This window comes from Labeo rohita, chromosome 14 (assembly GCF_022985175.1).
Source record: "Labeo rohita strain BAU-BD-2019 chromosome 14, IGBB_LRoh.1.0, whole genome shotgun sequence".
NCBI classification, from domain to species: Eukaryota; Metazoa; Chordata; class Actinopteri; order Cypriniformes; family Cyprinidae; genus Labeo; species Labeo rohita.
In genome coordinates this window covers 32,536,133-32,555,989 of record NC_066882.1, presented here as the reverse complement: position 1 = coordinate 32,555,989, position 19,857 = coordinate 32,536,133, and the positions used below count along the sequence as shown (strand labels likewise).

Below are 19,857 nucleotides of genomic sequence, written 5' to 3'. Positions count from 1 at the left end.
TTTGATACTCATATGTTGTTTATTTGCATTGGAACAACACAAAAAAACAGATAAGTCAAATATGATACAATTCCACACAGAACCCAAAAAAAACAAACAAATGCACTGGACAAAATTATTGGCACCCTTAACTTAATATTTGGTAGCACCCCCTTTGGAAAAAATAACTGAAATTAATCGCTTCCTATAACCATGAATGAGTTTCTTACACCTCTCTGCTGGAATTTTTTCTGGATGTTTTCTCCCAACTGTTGTTTTAAGATCTCTCCACAGGTGTTCTATGGGATTCAGATCTCTCTAGCACTTTGTTTGAAACCATTTCTCAGTGCTTTTTGAAGTGTGTCTCAGGTCATTGTCCTGCTGGAAAACCCATGACCTCTGGTGGAGACGCAGCTTTCTGACACTGGCCACTACGTTGCGCCCCAAAATTCTTTGGTAATCATCAGATTTCATGATCCCGTTCACAAAGTCAAGGCATCCAGTGCCAGAAGCAGCAAAGCAACCCCAAAACATCTTTGAACCTCCACCATGTTTGACTGTAGGGACTGTGTGCTATCCTTTGAAGGCCTCATTTCTTTTTCTGTAAACAGTGCGATGATGCCCTTTACCGGAAAATTCTGTAAATTTACATTACATCCTCAGTACCATTTACCTACTCTTCAGTTAATGATAATACAGCAATTTCTGTAAAACTTTTAAATATATATTTTATATATTATAATAAATATTTACATTTTTTACAAATTATATATATATATATATATATATATATATATATATAAATTAAGCAAATAAAGCCAGCACAATATACAAATTCAACATGGTTTATTTCTACTTCATGTAAACATTCTTAAAGGAGAAGTCCACTTCTAAAACAACAATTTACAAATAATGTACTCACCCCCTTGTCATCCAAGATGTTCATGTCTTTCTGTTTTCAGTCGTAAAAAAATTATGGTTTTTGAGGAAAGCATTTCAGGATTTTTCTTCATATAATGGACTTCAATTGTGCCCCCGATTTTGAACTTCAAAAATGTAGTTTAAATGCGGCTTCAAAGGCTCTAAATGATCCCAGTCGAGAAAGAAGGGTCTTATCTAGTGAAACAATCTGTCTTTTTTTTTCGAAAAATAAAATTTGTATAGTTTTTAAGCACAAAAGCTTGTGTAGCACAGGTCCTTGCATGCGCGTTCATGTACTATTGAATCATGTCGAAAGGTCATGCGGAACGCAGGCGGATCTACAGATCCAGTGTTTACAAAGCGAACGCACAAAGACTAAGAAAGTGCAAGTAAGTCAAACGCTGTTTACAAACAAAAAAGTACAACGTGTCGGAAAATTCTGAAATTGGTTGGAGAAAATAAGATGGAGTTTTTCGCCGTACTCTACCTTTACACAGATGATGAACTTAGACGTGATTCGTAGTAGTGATGGGAAGTTCGGATCATTTTACCGACTCAGACCTTTCAGTCTTGTTCAGCAACAATTAACAAATCTTTTTTTCGAGTCATTTCGTTAATTTTTAGCAAAATCAGCATCACGTGACAGCCCCATAAGATGAACGAACGACTCAAAAAACCCGAAGACTCGAAACAGGTAAACTAATTCCAGTACAGAACCTAATAGACGACTCGTTCACTTCATGAGTCACATTAAAGATTCGTTCAAAAACGACCCGTGGACACGCATCCGAGAGCCTGTGCTACACAAGCTTTTGTGCTTAAAAAAGTATACAGTTTTTTATTTTTCAAAAAAAAATGGATGATCTTTTCGCTAGATAAGACCCTTCTTCCTCGGCTGGGATAGTTTAGAGCAGGGGTGCTCATCTCTGGTCCTGGAGATCGACTTTCCTGGAGAGTTCAGCTCCAACCCTGATCAAACACACCTGAACCAGCTAATTAGAATCTGAAGGAGCACTAGATAATTACAGACAGGTGTGTTTGATTAGGGTTGGAACTAAACTCTGCAGGAAGGTTGATCTCCAGGAACAGGGTTGGGCACCCCTGGTTTAGAGTCCTTTGAAGCTGCATTTAAACTACATTTCAGAAGTTCAAAATCAGGGGCACAATTGAAGTTCATTATATGAAAAAAAAAAAAAAATGCTGAAATGCTTTCCTCAAAAACCATAATTTCTTTACGACTGAAAACAGAAAGACATGAACATCTTGGATGACAAGGGGGTGAGTAAATTATTTGTGAATTGTTTTGGAAGTGGACTTCTCCTTTAAAAATGCATTCAATGGCTTTTCAACGGCCTTAAATTGGTTATGACAAATGATTTCATTAAACAATTACTCAGTCAAATCAACTCATTTAACAATGTGTCAAACGCTGAAAAAATGGCTGTATTGTGAAAGACAGTTTAGCTTTAAACAGCAACAGACAGAATTAAAAAAAAAAAAAAACATGAGCACTCGTACAATACTGGTGTTGCAATAATTAGTGGTCACAAAATTTAAACTTCAAACTGTAAATAGTCAAAATTCAAAACATTTTTTCCTATAAGAGAACAATATTGTTTAGAGGGATAGTTCACACAAATATGTGAATTATATCAATTACTCACCCTCATACCATTCCAAACCCATAAGACTTTCATTCATCTTTAGCACAAATAAAGAGTGTTTTTTATTAAATCTAGGTGCTTTCTGTCCCTCTACTGATAGTCTATGCAACTACCACTTTCAAGGTCCAGAAAGGTCCTTAGAAAAGTTAAATTCATTATAAGGGACGTATTATTTCCCCTTAATCTGCGTGTTTATTAACAAGTGTCATTTTGTTTTTTGTTTTTTTAAAAAAAGCTCAAATATTACATGGATTTTCGAAATTGTTCATGCAAGAGTCTTGGAGGACTGTGCAGCCACTTGGTTGCCTTCATCTCAAACCACGTTCAGGATTTCTTCACAGGAAAATTCTAAAAGAAATGGATATGGCAAAAAATGAAATGAATGAAACTGAAATACAGAGTAACATGCAGGTTGGAGATGGAAAAGCAGTCATACAGTATTTTAAGTTCATTAAATTACTTAACTTACATTTCCAGTGGTCTCCATTTGCATCTGTCATAAAGCTTGTCAGATCAACTATGTCTTACAATATACTTCATTATTTTTAACTAAATAAACAGCAACACAACCAAATGCTTTATACACATTTCATAACATGTGTGTTGCTTACTTCTGTATGAACTCCAGCGTAAATGCGGCCTGCGCTGGATATTTGTAGCTCACAACCGCAACAGTAGAGGAGATGTGGTCACAAACCTCTTAAACGACAGCAATCTTGAACTGCCCGTCACCTTAAACAAAAAAGACATAAAAAAAAATGGCATATACATAACGACAAGCAGCTTTGAACACACCTTTGAAGGTACATGTGTTCAGCAGCCAACTTCATTGTTGTAAACGTCAACAGGATAAATGACTCAGTGACTTTATTTTCTTTTCAATATTGAACCCTAATGTTAAATACAAACTGTTAATAAAACAGAATACAAACCTACTTGGTTGCCTTCATCTCAACCCTTGTTCAGGATTTCTTCACAGGAAAACTAAAAGAAATGGATATGACAAAAATGAAATGAAGAAAACGGAACTAAAGTAATATGCAGGTTGGAGATGGAAAGCAATCATACAGTATTTTAGTTCATTAAATGAACTGCTAACCCTAATACTTTCCAATTATTATAAATTGCTTAACTTACATTTCCAATGGTCTTCATTTGCATCTGTTATAAAGCTTGTCAGATCAACTATGTCTTACAATATACTTCATTTTCAACTAAATAAACAGCAACACATCCAAATGCTACAACTGTACACATTTCATAACATGTGTTGCTTACTTTTGTATGAATTCCAGTGGAAGTGGCATCTCTGGGTATTTGTAGCTCCCGTCCGCAGCAGGGGATGTGGTCATTAACTTCTTGAACGACAGCAATCTTGAACTGCCCGTCACCTTAAACAAAAAAGACAAAGAAAAAATGACCATATACATAAAGACAAGCAGTTTTAAACACACCTTACAAGGATGATAACATGCAAAAGAAATGAATCCAATCAATTTAGTAACGTTACTAGCACGCTGTCTGTGAAGCGGCTGCAACCAACTTCATATTGTTGTAAAAGTCAACAGAATAAATGTCACAATAACTATTTTCTTTTCAATACTGAACACTAATGTTAAATAAAACTGTTAATAAAACACAATACAAACCCATGAAAAGAATGGAGGTGTGCTTGAGATTCACAGTACAGCAGCAATTACGTCCTGTCATTAAAAAGAAAAAAAAAAAACACTATGAATGATTGTGTTCCAACTGACATGGTAACTACACAGTATTCATTGTTCCCTACTCCCTGAGCAGGGGAAATCCATTGAAGTTTACTTCACTTCGGGAACATTCATTCATGGATTCGCGCTGTGCGGCTACCTTTAACGTCTTCACACACGGACAAATCTTACTAGAGAAGAGTGACATAAATGCATCTGCAAATAAATACAATTTAAATTTATTTCTCGCACGCTTTAATGACCTAATTGGAACATATACGCTCACTTCGAACTGGAATCACGGCGGAAAGTTCACTTCAAAGGGCACTTACGTTCGAATATAACAAACGTCGTAGAAATACATACGAAATATGCAGAGTGGTGGGAATTGAGAACCGCTTTTTTAGACTGTGTTTACAAGCAGGGGCGGATCTAGAAAATAATTTTTAGGGTGGCAAAGGGGTTGCATGGGGTCTATGAGGGATGGCAACACCAAAGAAAGCCCCCATCTGTACACTGTAAAAACAAATAAGCTGATTCAACTTAAAATAATTTGTAACCTGGCTGCCTTAAAATGTTGTGTTAAATAAGCTAAAAAAACTTATGTTGTTTAAACATATGTTGGAGTTCTTTAAACCTAGAATTAATAGTTAGGATAACAAAGGTGAAGCTGAGTCAACTTTTTTTAAGTTAGCCCAGCAAGATGAGAAAGTTGTGCTAACCTAAATGTAAGTTGAAACAACATAAACTTAGTGAGACCAACAAACATTTAGTTGTTTAAACTAACCATTTTGTTGAATAAATTTATAAGTTGTGCAGACTGAATAAAAATTGGCTAAACAAAGCATCTTGTTGAATCAACTTATATTTTTGAGGCAGCCAGGTTACTTTTTCAAGAATAGTTCATCTTACCTGTAATGTTAAGTTCATTCAACTGACTGACAGCTGGCTGAACTATGTAATTTGCCCACAAAACTCAAGTTTCTATTTTCTAACAGTACTGCAGAAAATAGCCTCATGGACACTGAAAACATGCAGGTGTCAGACCCCTTGGACCGTTCTGTGTTGTTTTTGCCCTTGTCACACCCCGTTGGACTGTTACGTTGGTTTCTCCCTTGTGTCCATATATGGTTTTCCTGTTCCGTTTCTTGTTAAGTCTTTATTGGTTAATTACCCACACCTGTCCTTGTACCGTTTGCACCCCTTTATAAGTTGTATTCAGTTCAGTGTTTGTTGTCAGACCTTGTTGTAAGTTTGGTGTGTGTCGTCCTGCTGTTCCTGTTTACCCTGGTTTTTGGATTATATTAAAGACTGTTTACTATATTTCGTCTTCGTTTGTCTCTATCTGACACAACCGTGACAGCAGAAGGCTATTTTATTTGAATTCAAAACAGATAACCTCCTTACTTAGTATTAATGTGTTTAGTAATTAAACACCCTAACTTTAAAATCATAGATAAACATTGACATTTCATTTCTGTGTAACAATTGCAGTACATATTTACATTCCTTTCACTAATTCACATTTAATCAAAAGAACAGATGAGGGATTCTAAATTTCTTGCAGTGTAGCATGTTGCGTAGCCTGTAAACACACTAAGAACAGCTGCTCCCACCAATGTTCATGAAAAGTTTTTGGAGAACACTGGAAGTGTGCTTCATGTGTTTTGGGTAAACAGTGTTAACGATGTAAAGAAGACCTATCCAAAGCACAAATGCTTTCAGGACGTCACATATATCGGTGAGGTCAAGATGCTCTTCCAAAATGATGGCAACGGCAATGGTTTCTTTTGGAAGCATTTCCCATTGCTCCTCCTCAGTCACAATCAAGATGTCCATTTCTATGCCCTTCACTAATTCTTCAATTTCATGAGATGCCTGAAAAAAAACAACAACAAAAAAAGAATTAATTATTTACATGCAAATATAAAAATTGAATCAACATAGAATACTACTGTACATTACTTTAACTATAGTAATCAATTCTGTTAAAAATATTTAAAAATAATAACAACCAACAACAACCTCAACAAACAGCAATTAAGAGGCAAAGTGAAAAAAAAAAAAAGCGTAAGTTACATGAGCATGGCTGGGAGTATCAGACCAACTGCAACAAGTACTTTAATTTCCAGAATATAAAGGTGTTTCAACACTAGCACTTTTGGTGTGCACCAGGTTCAGTTGATGTTAGAGTTTGGTTCATTTGGATGGTGTGAACTCTTAGTTCTATCATTGTTTATCTGAAATTGTAGCCATTAGGGCCATTTATCAAACTAGTTGCCAAAATTCTACTGCTGCTAGTCGATGCTGAAAATACCAGTCATTCAATTTTTTTACTGGCACATTCTGACATATTTTGCTTCACAGTTTTACAAAGACTATATTCAAAGTATTGTCACTTTAATGTTACATTTTACATACAAAATATTTTTAGTAAATAAATATTTACTTATATTATCAATCTTGCCCACACATTCACAAGAGTATCACGACACGTATGTGGTGCTGATGTAGAACATGCATGCGCTGTGCCTTGTTTACAAGCACAGGAATGCACACACCTGTCATGGTACTCTCGTGAACGGGCATCGAGGACTGAAAAAAAAAAATTACATTTTTAAATCTAATATAAAATGACATTAAAAATTACAATAGCAATTAGGGGTGTTACGGTATGTGTATTAGAACCGAACGATCCACTGGGGAAATTCTAAATGGAAGTGGTCATCCATATGCCCTACTCCTTCAAAGGGCAGAGCCCTTGAAGTTTAGACTTTGGAGTGAGCAGGGCAACTGTCTGCCATTATGTAGATGTTTGGAATGCACTTGGCAAAGGGAGCGACGTGTCTGTCAACAGATGTCGCTGTTTTAATGGCATAGAAAATGTTTTTTTATTGTTGTTAGCATTACTGTTGCAAATAAACATACATTTTATGTTTTAAATATATAATAAATAATAATAAACTGAGCAATTCCAATAGGGTCCTTGCACTGCAGTGACCGGGCCCTAACCGGGCCCTAAAAACTAATATAAAACTTTTTAAAATATAATAGATAATGAGAAAATTACATTGCTCCCTTTGCCAAGTGCATTGCAAATATCTACATAATGGCATGCATGTGCCCTGCTCACTCCAGTCTAAACTCCAACACTCTCAAAAAAGGTACAGTTTTGTTGCTGGGGCTGGAACTATCCCTTTAACACTTTTTGGCTTTTTTAGTATTGTAAATGTACCATGTATCATGACATGCAGTAAGTACTGTGTACCATATCGAAAACTTACGTGTTACAGTCGCTGATACGTTAGTAAGAATTCTTCTTCTATTACCAGGAACACATCACTGCAGATTGATGGTGCTCAATTTGGTCACCCACTACTATAATGCCAACAGTCATGTCCTGGATGAATACCTCGAGAACCTGTGTGCTTTAATAAAAACATAGGGAAGCCTTAAACTATGCCTTGTAATATTAATTCACAAACTCTAGTAAATATGTGCACTAAATAAATACATTTACTTACAACTTTGTCCAAGCTGTCCAATGTGACAGTCATCCCTTGTCTGCATAGCACTGATGGATACAACTGCAAAAAGACTTGCTGAGGTCCAACCACAAGATTGTTGAATTCTATGCTGATCTTCAGTCATTCCAGAATATCACAAACATGAAAAATACAGAAACATGTTAAAACACTAAAAATAAAAATAAATAAATCTTGACAGAGAAAGCCAAATGTTATTGCAAGTTTACGTTTCAATTACCAAAACTTCATTACCAAAACTTCAATTACCAAAACCCCATTTTACAATACAGAAAATGCTTTTAAACTACATAACACAGGAAATTAGAACAACCAAAAAAAGCTAATTTTACACATTTGTGACAATCCTTATCGCAGTATGGAAGTTTTTTCCTAACAAAATGAAAATGAAAATTCAAATGCCTAAAATGATAAAATCATAAATCAAACTCTCAAAACAACTGCGCAAATGATAAATCAAATGCTCAAATTATCAAATAATAAATGAAACTCTCAAAATGGCTTCTCAAATGAGAAATCAAATGCTCAAACGTGATTTAATTTCCTCATTCGGGGAAACATTAACTGTATCAAAAATCAAATTAAAAATCATTTGTATTTGATATTCAATTTTCACGATCAACCCAGTATAAACCCGTCATAAATAAATCTATAATTCAGTGCTCTAATGATAAATCAAATGCTCAAATGATAAATCAAATGCTCAATAGTGATGGGTCATTCTTGAACGATTCGTTCATTTTGAACAAATTCTGACTTGAGTGATTCGCAGTGTATTCTGTACTGGAATTAGTTCACCTGTTTCCAGTCTTCAGGTTTTGGAAATCAATGCCATTAATAAACCGAGCTCACCACTTGAAGCAGTGTATTATGACGCCAAATCAATGCCATTAATAACCGAGCTCACCACTAATGCTGGCGCGCGCGGTAAATCACGTCCGCGAGAGAAAAACAGATCTACACGCGAGGAAACGGGAACCGCGAGCTCCTGTTAAATCTTCGCGAGCTTCTCTCACCTGCTCGCGCGAACACTTTTATTTTTGTCAGTCGTGGGGCGGGACTTGCTTTTTTAATTGTAATCTTAAACGCCATTGGTTACCTCCTCATTTTCGGAAGCTGTGATTGGACGCCTGTGCACGCAATACAACCGCACTGCTTTTATTCTCAAAGTGCTATTATTATTATTATTATTATTAACAATTACGTCAGTTCATGTAACCGTATCTCAAATGTGTTCGTGATCATACAGCTTTCAAGAAATGTGAGTTTGCCGTTAGCCATAAGAGATTCTTTTTTCTTATTTTTGTCTAAATATTTTCTTATATTCTTCATTACACGTCTTGTTTGGTCTTATTTCGTATCATTGCATGTTAAAAATAATGTACTTTGTTATGCAGACGCAAAATGTGAAACTGCAGTCTTATTCGCATAGGCTTGCATTTTTATAAATATTTGTAAAATATTATATATTCAGCATATTCTACTTAACCTATTTTGCACCTATCTTAATTATTTAATTCATAAATTAGTAATTAAATTGTATTTTTTTTTTTTTTGTTGTTGTTGTTTTTTTTAAAAAAGAGACATCTTGATGGACAACAACTAATAATGATCATTTCAAAACGTAAAATAGCCTTCAATTTATAAGTTATAATTGCATCTGTCTCGGATGAAGACTGGTCAAGATTTATTTTAATAAACCTGTTTATGCGGAGTGTGGAATTCACCTAATGCATAACAGAGACGCGTCCGCGCGATCACTTGTATTTTTTCCTGATAATGAAACCAATTTTATTTCTGTAAACTCATAATAACGACAAACGTTGCTTTTGTAGAGTAATGAGAACAAACAGGACGCGCTTTCTGCCAGCTCTGTCTCTGAAACGCGTCACAAAAAAGAACCGAAACTCATCGTATGACTCTCACATACATGAGAAATATATCTATAGATATTAAGTTTAAAATGTCTACTTTTAAACAAACTAAAAACAAAATCAAATACCCCTGATTATGTAATCTGTGTGAAGGTTGCATTTCTCTCTAAAGGCGTCTCCGTTTTTAAAGCATTTCATACGGATTTCCGTAGTCGAATAAATTCCGCTTTCAGAACTGTCACGTCAGTAACATTGATTTTTTCCTCAGAAACAAAACACGAGTTTATTGAAGAAAACAACAAAGCCATATAGCCTATGTTTTGTGAATTGCCAACCTTTTCTCCATCCGGCAGATATTGTTGCTTTTATACTGATACTTTTCTCAGGGTTTTAGAAAAATATAAATAGATTGTACAAGTTATTGTTAATGAATACGTTCTATGATAATTTATGTTTCAGGTTTTGACTGCAAATGTCACATCCATAACACTGAAAGTGCGTCATGCTAATGTAAAGCCCATTTACGACGGAGATTTAAATAAATAAATAATGAGTGTTTCTACCTCAATAATCCTTATTGTTATCATTTATTAATATCTCCAGAAAAGGTCTTAAACAAATACATAAATAGGCTCCGATGGTCACGAGTTGAAACTAAAAGGGTTCAGTAACCCTAAATATATCATGTGCAAAAGTGCAATACTTTACAAAAGAGTAGTTCAAAACAGTGACAAAGGCCAGTTCCTAAAACAAAGCCAAAAATACACCCTCATAATTGTGCCAAACAATTCAAGCTCATATTTAAGACACCAACACATCTAATAAATAAATACAAAAATACACCTTTCAATACATTTAAATACAGCACAATATAAAACAAACAAACATACAATTCAATTATATCACATACCTAGCACCAGCTACCACAACAATTTCTCAATGCTGGCACAAACCATCATTGCCATCTGCACAAATATTTGAATGCACATTATTATACAAAAGGTCAAACTTTTAAAAGTATCACATTTCAACCATCATCACATACCTAACAGCAGCTATAACAACTGCATTCCAAATCTGGCACAAACCCTCGTCGTCGTCTTCACAGCCTATTTTTATACACATAATTATCCAAAACAACACACATCTAAAAATGTTACATCCAACTTAACCAATAAAACATTTACCTTCCAGGAAAGCAGTCACAAGAACCCATTTGGCGTTATCTGTTCAGCGTGCACGCCGCCATTACTCTAAATCCAATGCCATGCCATTCATAAAGGACGCAAAACAGGAAGTTACCGTTCACACCCTATCAAACCAGGCTGCCGTAAAGACTATAGTGGTTGCGACCATCACATTCACCCCCCCCCACCACTGATCATCGTCACGATGATCTTTTAATTAGTTTTACTAGTCACCTATAATAATAAATAAAAATAAATAAATAAATAAATAATAATCGAAAACAACCCAATAACCTCCACACTTTTCCAGACGGCATCAAAAGCCCAATGTCCTTTATAAGCAATGGTCTAATCTCTACATAATTTACTCATAGTCTTCTCCATTTGACATAAGAGATCTGGGTAGTTTAAATGGGTTGGAATGCTTCCCTGCTGTTGGCCTACTGGACCGCCGCAATTGGATTGGAGATAATTAAGCAACTTCAAACGTTTGAGATTCTTCTAAACCCACTTGCTCCCCCAAATCAACCTCTGCTTCACTCCCTAACTCAGAATCAGACCCATTTCTTGCCCTCTGCAGGGATTCAGTTGGGGTCTTTCCCCTAATAACCCATGCATCATCTGATTCACTATCAGAGACTACATCACTGTGAGACTGAACATTCTGATGAAATGACTCTACTACTCCCGGCCCACAGGGCCTTAATTCTGTTCTGTGTACATTCTTTGGTGGACAAGACCCATCGACAGGAGCAACTGTATACACCGCTTTAGTGTTATCTGGCTGAGCTATCACTTTAAAAGGCGCAGGCATCCACAAATCCTGAATCTTATGCCTTCCTGAAAAACTGTGATTCCTACGATAAACCAACTGACCCACCTGCAAAGAGCTCTGTAGTGAAGGTGGCCCAATCTGTCTTTTCCTAACCTCAGCAGCGTGCTCCATCTGCTCCCTTGCTTTTTGATAAGCCTCTTTAAATCGCTCCTGATGCCCCACCACCCACTCATCGACCGTCTCTGTAAGATTTTGTTTGGGGTAAACCAGACAGATGTCAACTGGTAACTTTGGCGACTGCCCAAAAACTAAAAAATATGGACTATAACCAGTACTTGCATGTTCTGTTGTATTATAAGCAAAAACTACTTCTGGCAAATAATCAACCCATCTTCGTTTCTTCGCTGGTGAGAGAGTTCTTAACAGATTATGCAGGGTTCGATTGAACCTCTCACATTTCCCATTTCCCTGGGGGTGATAGGGGGTAGTTCGACTCTGCTTAATTCCATACATCCTACATAAATTACGAACAACCTCTGCCTCAAAACACCTTCCCTGATCTGAATGAATTCGTTGGGGGACTCCATACTTATGAATCCACTTCCTAACAAGAGATTTTGTCACCGTCACTGCCGTTTGGTCCCGGGTAGGTACTGCAACCACAAATTTTGAAAACACATCAGTAAAAAACGTTCTCCTTACCATCACTAGATGGTTCTAGAACGGTAAAATCCATAGCTACCACTTCAAAAGGTCTTTCAGCTAATAAACTACCCATTTCAGTTACTAACTTTGGGACCGGAGCTTTTGCCACAATACATCTCTCACATTGCCTACAGTAGGTTTCAATATCCTGGAACATTCCTGGCCAATAACATCTAGCCCTGACCAACTTAAAAGTGCGTTCTACCCCCTGATGCCCATGTTCATCATGTAACCCACGAAGAACCTCCTCCTTCAAACTTTGGGGCAGAAGCACCTGCTTAATTTGACCATGTCTGCTATCCACAAACTGGCGATACAAGACTCCTTCCTCCTCTACCAACTTCTCCCATTGCCGCATGAGTTCCAAGATCTTACCGTCCTCTTTAGCCCTCGCCAATCTGCCAGGTTTAACTTGCTGACTCCAATATACCAGAAATCTTCCAATAATAGGATCGATCCGCTGTTGAGCTGCCCACACTGCAGGCGAAAACATGGGGAAACTACATGTGGTTGTCTGCTCATTCACCATCACTGTGTGGCCCATCTCTGAAATTTGATTAAACATGCTCCCCCCAAATGAAGGTTTAACCATTACTTGGGTTTGTCGTGACAATGCGTCTGCCCCCCCCATTTTGACGCCCTGGCCTATAGAAAATTTCAAAATCAAATCTAGCCAACTCTGAAACCCATCTCTGCTCCACAGCGCCAAACTTGGCAGTCTGCAAATGGCTCAACGGATTATTATCTGTAAACACAATAAATTTGTGACCCAACAAATAGTCACAAAACTTATCGGTAACTGCCCATTTCAATGCCAACAGCCCTAACTTCATGGCACTGTAATTCTCCATGTTCCGCTCTGATGGTCTCAGCCCACGACCTGCGACCTGCGTCCAAGGTCGAAAACCACTGGGCCCCGCTAAGGGCATTAAGCGACTCCTCTATCCTAGGGAGTGGATATGCATCTTTTCTTGTTTTTAAATTTAACTGTCGATAATTGACACACATCCGCATATTGCCATCTTTTTTCTTAACAATAACCAAAGGTGAAGAATATGGGCTACAGCTCTCACTAATAATACCTTGCTCCAACAGCTGTCTAATATGATCCTTCACCTCTTCATACTGACTTGGTGGAAGACGGTGATAACGCTGACGGACTGAACATCATCAGTAACCGGTATCATGCTGTATAACTGAAGTGCACCCTAAATCATTATCACTGAAAGCAAACACATCAGCATAATCATTCAGCAATGCTTTAACCTGAGCTACCTGCTGACTTTCCAAAGAAGGACATTCAAATTGAAAATCATGAGAAAAAGCAGACTCAGTCTCTTGACTCAAAACCAAAACCTCCTCTGAACCTAATGAAACCTGAACCTCCCCGGGACCGATGTTTTGAAAAGAAATAGACTTTGGACCTCCTGCTACTACATCAGCTATGTGTAAACGTGCCAGACGTGTATGAGGGGCCAGACTGATATCTAAAGCACCAGCATTTACAATAAACTAAGTGGCCACCCTAAACCTTTACCAAACCTGGAGATACAATGAGGGACCCAGGTAAAGTCCCTTCATCTACCTCTAACCCCTCTACTAGAGCGATATAGTCTGAACCATGAGTGTTCTGGAAACCTGTAGCAGGAACCAAAGACATAGAACCTGCAGGTACCAGTACATGTGAAGGGGCCATCACTTTCGCAAAACCCTGATACACTTGAGCGCACTGTCCCGGTGACATTACATTAAAAGGACTAAACAGAATTTCACTGCAATCTTTTATTATGTTCATGCCCACCAACCCTGGCACAGTTTTTCTCTTCAATTTTGTTACAGGATCTGTTGGATCTTTCACTACCAAAACACCACGCTGTGGCAGGACCTTATCCATAATCTTAACATCAAGTTCCAAATAACCCAAATAGGGTATAGAAAGGCCATTTGCTGCTTTTAAAGACAGCCACCCACATTCTTTCAAAACATCCTCCCCTTTACACTCAAAATGTTCCCTAAAAAAACTCTCAGTTATAATGGTAACCATAGACCCTGTATCTATCATGGATGGAACACATATTCCCCCATATACACATCCATAACTGGAGTCGGTCCTGTAAGTGCATGAAATACTTTTTTCCCATGAAATGGCAAAATCTCCCGAGCCCAATTGTCCCCCTCCCGTAGTCTGGCTCTTAACCACAGAGGGAATTTGTTTCCCTGTTGCATATTATTTTGAGCAATTGTCCCTCTAGACAACTCAGATGATGTTACTTGACAGCCATTGTCACTAACAGTATTCACATTTGAACAAAATCGTGCAATATGTCCTACTCCCTGACATCTAAAACAAATAGGTCTTCCTGTTGAATCATACCTGGGTTCCTGTCTTAGCCTACGCCCTTGTTTCCCTTCCGAAACTTGAAGTCGTGCTACCTGCTGTGCAAGTCCCTCTAATTTCTCCTCCTGTTTCTTCATTGCATCTCTAAGTTCAAGAAGAAAAGAATCAGAATCAACAAAATTATTTGTAGTAGTAGTAATACCAGAGCATTTGGCTGCTGCACCATCCGATGCTAGTCTGTAGGGAGCTCTATCAGGCACATTTTCTTCTTCCCAAAACAGCATAGCTTCTCTCCGTAAAGCTGAAAACTTTATATTTGGGTCTTGTCTAATTAAACGTTTTAATTCTCTACGAAGTGAAGAATCTCTTACATTCTCTGCAAACTGATTTCTTATTGTCTGCTCCCCACACAGCTCCAACCCTCCATTTAGAGTTGGGGTACTCGGACTCGTACTCGGACTCGAGTCCGGTCTCGAGTACAATTTTTAGGTGACTCGGACTTGTCACGGACTCGGATGCATTTTTACTCGGACTTGACTCAGACTCAAGCTTTTCGGACTCGGAAAATATCCCGAGTCCGTCCGAGTCCAGAGACAGTTGACGGAAATGTCACTGACTCGATGCATTATCACGAAAGTCTTGTCCAGTAGCTACTTGAAAGCCGACGGGTTTATGTGTGCACTAGAGATGCGCGGATGAGCTCAAACGTCACCCGAATCCGCAGCTTAAAATAAATTATCCGCCCGCCACCCACCCGCACCTACATTTTTGTCTGATTTAGATAACCCCACCCGATCGTCATTTACGATTATTCTAATTCTTAGTTTTGCATGATGATATGATGAATGGATGGTTCATTTTTAACAGCAGATTGATTCAGCTGATCTGCAATCGCTGCACACTTATATGAGCTTAATCATTCGTGCTTTTAAGCCCAAAGCCACGCTAAAAATAATAACGTTAACTGACATCTGGACGTGACTCTCCGCAATCTCTGATGAAATCAGTTGGGTGTTTGAACGTCTACTGGATCCTTGGACAAAAGATTACAGGGGTTCACCCAGTTTAAGAAATTTCAGATCATAAAAATCTAATTCTTTTCACTTTTAAGGTATTGCTTTCGTTATAATGTACTGATTCAAATTAGTAATCAATAATAATTGTTAATTTTACTACTCGGCAAATCTGGTGCGGGCGCGGGCGCATCAGGCGCAATCATCAAACATATTTCAAAGGAAGCCGACGCCACATTCCCTAATTAATATTTTAGAAAATGTAGTTAATATTTGCCTCATTATTGATTCATCTCATCCACCCGCGACCCACCCGCAAATAATCAGAATGCATTTTTTTTTATTACCCGACCTGCGGATATAACCGCCATCCGCGCATCACTAGTGCGCGCACACTCAAAGCGCGATCACAGAACGCGCCTCTCAGTCAGTGTGCGAATACAGAGTTCTCTTTCGCTTTTAATAGGTTCTGTTATTGCTACACACATGCTCGTATTGGAGACTATTCATGTAAATGAAGTCTGTTTTGTCTTAAGTAAACCTGAACAGCTGGGAGAAACACTGATGCGTCAACATATTTGATCTGTGCGTCAGATCTTAAAGCGACAGCAGCGTAAACCTGCAGCAGCCGACCGCGTCAAACAATAATCAAACAACAAAAGAAAAAGAGAAAATCACTCACTGTTCTTGACTGAATCACTTATTAACTGTAATAAGAATTATCTTTAATGTATACAGTGAAGATTTTGCAGTGTTTTATTTTAACATTTATAACTTCATGAAATGTCTGTAGTCTATTTCTGTAATAGCCTTTATATAGACCTACCTAAAAAAACACTTAGAAAAAACCCCTACAATTCTATTTTAAAAAAAGATTCTATTTTAAAAAAATATTATTTCATTTGTATTTTTGATTAATACAGTATATGTATTAATACTTTTGCTTGAAAGTAATACTTGGAGTGTTTACTTGCCTTGAGCTCGAGAATGTTTTACTTACATTAGTTTATTAGTTTTTTCTGTTAAACATGGTGGCAGTTTCTAGCTTGAAAGAAAAATAATTTTTCTAACATCTTTGCAGCAACAGTTTTTATGGGTCCAAAACCATCTTGGGTGTGCATGATTTTCTAATAATTAAATGGCCCATCATCAATTATTCCTTATATAATGTAATTTATTGTAATTAATGTAACTATAAATGCATTCAAAAATAAAACAGGTGTGAGTTTGCTGTGACTTATGGAAAGTATAGGTAGGGCTTTATACACAGTGTGTGCCATTGTAAAGACTAGGTTTATCCATCACAACCTCATTTTCATTCAAGAAAAAAAAGTCATATACAACCCAAAACACACACAGCCACAATCCGAAATAAAAGAGGTGCATTTTCTGCTCTTAAGGTCCCATTCACCAAGATACCTTCTCCTTTACCCCCACCCTTGAATTTATACATTTACTACATTGATGAATAAAGTCAAGTCCCGCCCTATAATTTTTCACATTCTAAAACCTGTTTCACTCTAAAATATGTCACATTACGTAGATCAGCCATAACTTCTGTCGCATGACTTTAAGTTTGCTAAGCAGAGCATGGACACTTATGAGATGTTGTGAAATCAAAAATCAAAATGGCAAGATCCACTAGAGGTTTGCTTTTCTTACATTTCAACTGATATTGCATTTTTCTAGTTGTAAAGGTTAAAAACAGGGGTGCCCAAACTCAGTCCTGGTCTTTGGTTTAGCTCCAACTTGCCTCAACACACCTGCCAGGGGGTTTCTCGTATGTCTAGTAAGAGCTTGATTAGCTGGTTCAGGTGTGTTTAATTGGGGCTGGAGCTAAAATCTGTAGGACACCTCCCTCCAGGACCGAGTTTGGGAACCCCTGGATTAAAACAATGTTAAGATACTGACAGTAGTGTTTCCTTGGACTCGGACGGACTCGACTTGGACTCGGCCCTTTGGGACTCGGACTTGAGTCCGACTCGGCCCATTTTGGACTCGGACTCGACTGGTAAAAGACTCGGACTCGACTTAGGTGGACTCGAACCCAACACTACCTCCATTACAACGATTTATATCTCCCGCCAAAGATAACAGTGAATGAGAAAATTCCCGTAGCCCCTCACCTGTCTTCTGTTTTCTATTAAAAAAAAACGCTTTTGAGAAGCTGTCAGAGAAAAGGGATGGCCATACGCCTCTTTTAGAACCTCTAAAATCATAGTAGGGCTCCTACGTACCTCAGGTGTGCTATATCTTATCTCTTGTTTGGCCCCCCCTTCCAGATGGTCATAGAGGAATACTGCCTGTTCTCTCTCTCTGTATTGCCTGTAATTCATAGAATTCTGCACTTCATCAACCCAATGATGGTAAGAAATAGTACCTGGATCACCAGAAAACATTAGCATCTTCTTATCTTTAGGTACATAAATCACTTCAACAGATGTTGTAACTTTACTTGTGGATGCCGAAGAGGCAGCTGAATAAGCCAAGCCTGCCTCTGAAGGAGAACGTGAAGTGTCTAATGGATTTGTTGTTGTTACTTGTTGTAACTGAGCAGTCAATGCTTCATTCCGTTGTTTAAGTTCGTCCATCGCAGCTTTCTCCTTAACCAACCTTTCCCGCAACGCAGCAAGTTCTTGTTCCATCATTTGAAAGTCAGTCACACACCAACAGTCTTTATTTCTGAAGTAGTTCCACCGAAGTCCCTTGTCTCGTACTCCACACTCCTTGACTCTTCAGCCTATGTCACTGTTTTGAAACCTCTCTTTACTTTATTTCAACTCGCTACCAATTAAAGATCCTGTTCGTGACGCCAAACTGTAAAGCCCATTTACAACGGAGATTTAAATAAATAAATAATGAATGTTTCTACCTCAATAATCCTTATTGTTATCATTTATTAATATCTCCAGAAAAGGTCTTAAACAAATACATAAATAGGCTCCGATGGTCACGAGTTGAAACTAAAAGGGTTCAGTAACCCTAAATATATCATGTGCAAAAGTGCAATACTTTACAAAAGAGTAGTTCAAAACAGTGACAAAGGCCAGTTCCTAAAACAGAGCCAAAAATACACCCTCATAACTGTGCCATACAATTCAAGCTCATATTTAAGACACCAACACATCTAATAAATAAATACAAAAATACACCTTTCAATACATTTAAATACAGCACAATATAAAACAAACAAACATACAATTCAATTATATCACATACCTAGCACCAGCTACCACAACAATTTCTCAATGCTGGCACAAACCATCATTGCCATCTGCACAAATATTTGAATGCACATTATTATACAAAAGGTCAAACTTTTAAAAGTATCACATTTCAACCATCATCACATACCTAACAGCAGCTATAACAACTGCATTCCAAATCTGGCACAAACCCTCGTCGTCGTCTTCACAGCCTATTTTTATACACATAATTATCCAAAACAACACACATCTAAAAATGTTACATCCAACTTAACCAATAAAACATTTACCTTCCAGGAAAGCAGTCACAAGAACCCATTTGGCGTTATCTGTTCAGCGTGCACGCCGCCATTACTCTAAATCCAATGCCATGCCATTCATAAAGGACGCAAAACAGGAAGTTACCGTACACACCCTATCAAACCAGGCTACCGTAAAGACTATAGTGGTTGCGACCATCACACTAATCTTTGAAATAATTGTTTTTTTGTACAAAGTTGTGACGGTAGTTTTTGAAACACTTTTAAACTTTTTTTTTTTTTGTGAATGTGTATTAAATAGTAATATAAATATGTGCTCCACATTTTCATTGTTTGATTGTAATGTTTCATTTAATGTTTATTTATTTATTCATTTTTTTTTTTTTTTTTTTTTTTTTTATAAAGAAATATAAAATATACTGGGCAGAACTGATTTAAGTGTATTGGTCATGTGACCCCTTGGGAAAATTAATTGCCCACCCCTGATGCATTCTATAGACAATTTACATTTTCATTAAAACAGATATGTTATATTTATAGAAAAAATAAATAAATGACAACTTATATGCATCTGGTCTGTTGTTGAAGTCATGTCTCATGTCGCATGAATTATGGATGTCTTTTCACAGGCGTCCAATCACAGCTGACTTCCGGAAAAGAGGAGGTAACCAATGGCGTTTGAGA

The 19,857-nt window shown here is 37.4% G+C and overlaps 1 long non-coding RNA gene across 4 annotated transcripts; it reads right to left on the bottom strand.

Moving 5' to 3' along the window:
- Positions 1–2,217: 2,217 nt before the first annotated feature.
- LOC127176427 (uncharacterized) lies at positions 2,218–19,346 on the bottom strand. Of its 4 annotated transcripts, XR_007829093.1 has the most exons (13): positions 19,204–19,346; positions 19,062–19,125; positions 18,927–18,981; positions 18,163–18,760; positions 17,945–18,032; positions 14,731–14,838; positions 7,795–7,911; positions 7,555–7,698; positions 4,214–6,148; positions 3,843–3,955; positions 3,497–3,548; positions 3,176–3,296; positions 2,218–2,912 (listed from the first exon to the last, which is right to left on the bottom strand). It is a non-coding gene; the product is annotated as an uncharacterized LOC127176427 (long non-coding RNA). The 4 variants fall into 4 exon arrangements; XR_007829092.1 differs by having other exon boundaries at positions 17,945–18,760; XR_007829095.1 differs by lacking the exon at positions 17,945–18,032 and having other exon boundaries at positions 18,321–18,760.
- Positions 19,347–19,857: the final 511 nt, after the last annotated feature.